Source organism: Asterias rubens, chromosome 3 (genome assembly GCF_902459465.1).
Source record: "Asterias rubens chromosome 3, eAstRub1.3, whole genome shotgun sequence".
In the NCBI taxonomy this organism is placed as follows: domain Eukaryota; kingdom Metazoa; phylum Echinodermata; class Asteroidea; order Forcipulatida; family Asteriidae; genus Asterias; species Asterias rubens.
The window spans coordinates 8,297,669-8,303,859 of NC_047064.1; the positions used below are offsets into that span (position 1 = coordinate 8,297,669).

Genomic DNA, 6,191 nt, shown 5'->3' on the forward strand with positions numbered 1-6,191 from the left:
TTTGGAATGGTGCATTGTTTCAAAAATTGGGTCAAAGGTCACGACAACATATTAAAGATCATGTTGACTTGTACAAAAATAGTCATAGAGTTGTCAATTTTGAAGAGCCCAACTGTTTCTTAGTGAATTCTGATAGAGGAAGACATGCTCTATTAAGTGATTTTTATTGCGTTGATTTAGGAATGATACATTATTTTAAAAACTGGGTCAAAGGTCACGATAACATAATAAAGATTACAGTGACTTACATTTCGCTTAGTTTTTAGCACTTTTTTGCTCATTAAAGACAGTGAACACTATTGGTAATTGTTTAAGACCAGTCTTCACAGTTGGTGTATCTCAACATATGCATAAAATAACAAACCTGTGACAATTTGAGCTCAATCGGTCGTCGAAGTTGCGAGATAATAATGAAAGAAAAAACACCCCCGTCACACCGATTTGTGTGCTCTCTGATGCTTGAGGTCTCGAAATCAAATTCATGGAAAATTACTGATTTCTCGAAAACTACGTCACTTCAGAGGGAGCTGTTTCTCACAATGTTTTATACTATCAACCTCTCCCCATTATTCGTAATCAAGATAGGTTTTATGATAATAATTATTTTGAGTAATTACCAATAGTGTCCACTGCCTTTAAAGATTTCCTAAAATAAACTTTTCCCCGTTTACTCTTTCATCTCTCTTTCAGTCACAAGACGAACATACCTGGTTTGGGCGGCACACCATTCCTCATATATTTCGACAGCAGGAAGGATTCCATGGTCTGATAAGCGACGCCCCCAACGGCAGAAGGTGGTTCGTCCAGCATCCCCAACGCCACGGTATTCTTATCAACAGGAACCAACTATACGACCTTGTTTCCACAAAATTATTTCAAAAGTTATTTCAAATTATTACACATTTTTTATATTGTCACTGACGTCATGAAGTTACAAAGCTTGAAAAGCATTCCTTTTGTAAATAAGATTTACTTTTGCAACTGTGATACCTGTGAAGATTTATAGTCAGTACACCTAATTATTTCATAAAGTGAGTGAAACGCATACAAAGTGAGTGAAATAACGAGTTACAGCACTATGACATTTAATAAAAATATATTGATAAAAAACATTGAATGAAGTTTGTTTCTTAGTTTATGTACCATTGGAATTGTTACAATTGCAGTTTTAGAATTTGATCTCGAAATCGAGGTCTCGAAATCAAGCATCTGAAAGCACACAACTTGGTGTGACAAGGGTGTTTTTCTTTCATTATTATCTCGCAACTTCGACGACCGATTGAGCCCAAATTTTCACAGGTTTGTTATTTTATCTAATGTTGGGATACAGCAAGTGAGAAGACTGGTCTTTGACAATTACCAATAGTGTCCACTGTCTTTAAAAGCCAACTGTGAACCAAAAGGTGAAATATCTGTCATAATTTTGCGTCTTTATCTTGGCTTTCATCATAATAAAACATCCATCATATTATAATTCATTTTGTTTTGACACTATTCCGATTTCAGACAAGCTGAATTATTGTGAATGCCAAACTGGAATTTGCTGAGACCCTCAACGTTCAAGAACGAGATGAGGTTGTCACAATTCTGTACGAGAACGTTTAAAGGCACTGAACACAATTAGTTATTATACTCAAAATAATTGTTAGCCCTTCAGTAAAGTCCAGTTTGGCATCCGTAATAATGCTGCCGTTTCTGAAATAAGAGTACAGTAAAAACCATATAATTTATTCGATGGCTGTTTTAATCCAATGAAAGTTGAGATAAAGATGCCAAAGTATGACAAATATTTCACCTGTTGGTTCACAGTTACTTTTAGAGGCACTGAACACTATTGGTATTTACTCAAAATAATTGTTAGCATAAATAACTTACTTAGTAACGACCATTGGAGAGATTTTGATAGTTTAAAACATTGTAAGAAACGGCTCCCTCTGAAATAAAGAAAGAGGTAATTTCTCACAAAAATAATAAAAACTTCAGGCTGAAGTCTTTGCATATGAAAAGCAAACAAACTTTTGCAGCAAGTGTTTTTTTCTTTCACTATTCTCTTGCAACTTCGATGACCAATTGAACCCAAATTTTCACAGGTTTGTAGAAGACTGGTCTTTGACATTTACTAAAAGTGTCCAGTGCCTTTAAGTCAGTCTCTTGTTACTAACAAAGTGAACACTTACCGTAAACTCGTAACTGTTGCAGCTTTTAATTTGTTGTAGTCCGAATACATACGTTCAATCTGCAAAAAAAAACAGTTTAGGAAAAATCTGTATTTATTTATTATTTTAATTTAAAATCATCGGACAGAATTCTTTGTTGGCAGGGGCCGTCAAGGGTAGGGCATAAGTAAACAAAAAGACCGTCATCAAAGTCTTCCCAGACCCTGCCACCAAATGGCATATATACAAATAATTCTAAAAAATAAAAGTAGCATTTCCCCCTATGGTTGACCTCTCTCTAAAGGTGTCTCCGATCAGAAATGAGCAGTTTTGCTTTGTTGAAGGGAATAATAATAATAACATGCCTTTTGTATAGCCCTTAATACAAGGTTTCTAAGCGCTGAACAACAAGTGTAGGAAGAAAAAAAAGACAATTAAAACAGCACATATTCTGGGGTTTCATGAAAACGTCATTTGTTTCATATTCTCATTTCCTATTCATTAACCTGTAAGGCGTTTAAAAACAGCCGTCAATAATCCACAAAATTTAATCGTCTTACTGTGAAAGACAGAGTAAAATACGACAGTTCATTCGAATCAAGGGAAAACATTATAAATATGAAAAATATTTCGAATCAAGGGAAAAGATTATAAATATGAAAAATAACGGACAGAAGAACATGGTTGTCTTCACCTCAACAACAAGCTGATCCCTCAGCAGCTGTTCACCACTCTGCTCCTGAATATCACTCGTGTTCATGTTGGTGATTGAAAATTGAATGTCCATCGTCGACCCCGAAGTCTCTGAAAAAGGAGAAGGAAAAAAAAAATTAACAAAACAAATTTGCGTGGAAAACCGTCCTATTTCGAAATGTAATGCCCCGTATTTTTGCCGCGCATGAGGGCGTTTACAAACATTATGGGCTGTAACTACGAAAGCCGTTTATTTTTTATACTAGTGTAGTATACAGACATGGATAAATCCAAGTTACACGCGTCTTCCTAAACACCTGATTTAAACAAGTCTTACGAAATATCTCAAATAATTGCTTAGTTATCCTTGTGTAACTAGGACAGTATAATCTTATCGACCTATTGTTAAATACATTGTAATGTAGATAGAGGATTGCGCAACATGATGAACATGTATGATACGCCTCAGTATAGAGAAATCTTCAGCAGGTCGTTACTTCGATACTTTACAGCCATGGCTGATAAAAGGCAACGCAGTGACAATTTCACTGCTGACCATAGGATGGCTCTCGTTGAGACCATGAGGGACTTCATTTCCATTATTATTGACTAACAATGTGACACGGATACCCAAAACGATTATTGAAGACTGAAAAATATTACCACCACAGACATCATATTCATCATGGACAGTAAGAATTTTAAAGGGGCCGTTACAACCCACCTTTATAAAACAGCTTAATAAAAATATACGGCACAACATAAGTGATCGAACGCGGATTAAAACTGTGCAGGACGAATCGCGTAAATCCCGAAAATGCAATAACATGTGGCTGCTCTAGATCCATTAGGCTGACCCTGAAACTGGTTACAAAAAGATTTATACTTGTAATATGTGTCAGTTTGACCAATTTCTGAACATTTTGAAACAGACTCCGGGTCAAGTCGGACCAGGAGTTTTTAGAGTGATTTGTATGGATATCTGTGTATGTACATTCAATTCCGAGAAGTATGATCAATATTAACCCTTTCAGTACCGCTGAGCCAAATGCGCTCAAAAAAGCATTTTACTACGTGACCAATGAGTCCCTATGGCACCTGACTATTTTCTCTCTTGTTTACCATGGAGGCTCACTGGCACACGCACGAACAGTAAATTCGCAAAATATAAATTGCGCCCTCAATCGCATGCAGCGCCCCGCGTGCGTATATCAAGGAAAGTTTTGTCTGTGAAGGTTTAAATAGAGAATATTTATACATAATGGAAGTAAATGCTAGAAATAACACATAATGTAAACTGAATAAGGTTACTTACGGGAGATGGCTACGGGAAATTACATGTCTGAGACCTGAGTAGAACTAAAAATAAACTCGAACAGAACACAACGGAATCAGGAACAGAAATGAGCTTAATGTGTTCGCTGCAAGCATAAAATACGCAGCCAACACCCACTACGTTGGTACCAGGGCATACTAAACATTCCAAAGCAATACAAAGTAAATACCAGGAATGCAGTGGTTTAAATAAATAAAGGGGAAGGCGGGCGGGACAATAATAGAAATACCTTGGGATAATACCATGAAGCAATAATGATAATACAACACAACAAACACACTTATCGGCGGAGATAATAACATCTCCTCGTGATGGAATTCGTTCCTCAGTCAACAGATGCAGTTCGCACGAACGCGGCCCTTGTGTACAAGGCGCTCGTAATATATAGCTGTTCTGATAAGCAAACAGCTCCGTGCAGGCTAACACAAGTGTTTATGCACGTACACGTGTTGTGTACAATGTATATGCACGTACACGTGTTGTGTGCATGCACAATGATGACGTGTGTATCTATATTTAGCGCGCTGCGTTTAAGACGAGGTTCGGATAATACGAGGAAAATGGGCCAGTCCGGTGGATCTCGTTATAACGGGAGTCGACTGTAATAATTTTGAGTAATTACCAATCGTATCCACTGCCTTTAAGTAACTCTTCGTTTGGGTCCTGGCTTATGTTTGGCCGATACGTGATAAACAGTTTTATGTAAAGAGCAAACAGATTGATTTCAAACAATAAACTAACATAAACATATTCACTTTAAAGATATCACTATTTCCCAATCACACAACGTGACTCGAGTTCTTTATTTAAAAAAATAATAATGGCAAGTTTAATAGCTACAAGCAGATTGTTAGAGTATTTAACAGCATACTGTACAATATTAAGTTTTAAAATACAACTTGATAAAGTCACAAAATTAACACTTAACTGCGGTTACACATAAGCAATAATCATCAGTGAATGGTTTTTACACACAAGCCTGGATTTACATGGATGCCATGGAGGTCAATGTATCTGTTGCCCTGGTCTGACCCTCATTGGTGCACCTTTTAACGTTTCCTATAGATTGTATAATAAGGTATTTTCCAACGAACCCTTGCAGACGCACGGCCGCGAGGCGGAAGGCACCTCCGCACACTTCGCATCCACAATTTCCATCATCTTGCTTGAGACACGGCTATAACTACGCTGCTGGAAGGCACCTCCGCACAATTCGCATCCACAATTTCCATCATCTTGCTTGAGACACAGCTATATCTACGCTGCTGGAAGGCACCTCCGCACAATTCATATCCACAATTTCCATCATCTTGCTTGAGACACGGCTATAACTATACACTGCTGGAAGGCACCTCCGCACAATTCGCATCCACAGTTTCCATCATCTTGCTTGAGACACAGCTATAACTACGCTGCTGGAAGGCACCTCCGCACAATTCGCATCCACAATTTCCATCATCTTGCTTGAGACACAGCTATAACTACGCTGCTGGAAGGCACCTCCGCACAATTCGCATCCACAATTTCCATCATCTTGCTTGAGACACAGCTATAACTACGCTGCTGGTAGGTACATTTTCAAGCACCAAAAGCAGCTGTCGTCCAATGATATGCCCCCTTTTGCCTCAGTGAAAGCGCTGTGTGAAAGCGTGACGTCATATTCAAACTGCCCTGCTGTGCAAAATAATAATGGCATTGCACTCTAAAACGTAGCCTAATCATTTTGAAGCATTTGGGAAAGTATTGGAAAAACAGCGTGTATAAAGGACACCTTTGGTAATAATTGTCAAAGACCATGGCCCGATTTCATAGCACTGCCTAGCGGCCGATGTTGTGCTTACTTTGCAATTTCTATTTCAAAGTAAGCGCACTAAAAGGCATGCTAACCTTCAGGTGCTTACCGCACGAAAATAAATGATGTCACAATGCGAATCCGCCGTAAACACGCAATATGGCCGCCTAATTTTTCTGCCAAACTGTGAAATACGCTAAGGCTTAAAGACAAT

The 6,191-nt window shown here is 38.1% G+C and overlaps 1 long non-coding RNA gene across 1 annotated transcript; it reads right to left on the minus strand.

Moving 5' to 3' along the window:
• Positions 1 to 791: 791 nt before the first annotated feature.
• LOC117287801 lies at positions 792 to 4,230 on the minus strand. Its single transcript, XR_004518846.1, has 4 exons — positions 4,165 to 4,230; positions 2,851 to 2,960; positions 2,178 to 2,236; positions 792 to 855 (listed from the first exon to the last, which is right to left on the minus strand). It is a non-coding gene; the product is annotated as an uncharacterized LOC117287801 (long non-coding RNA).
• Between the last annotated feature and the right edge of the window lie 1,961 nt (positions 4,231 to 6,191).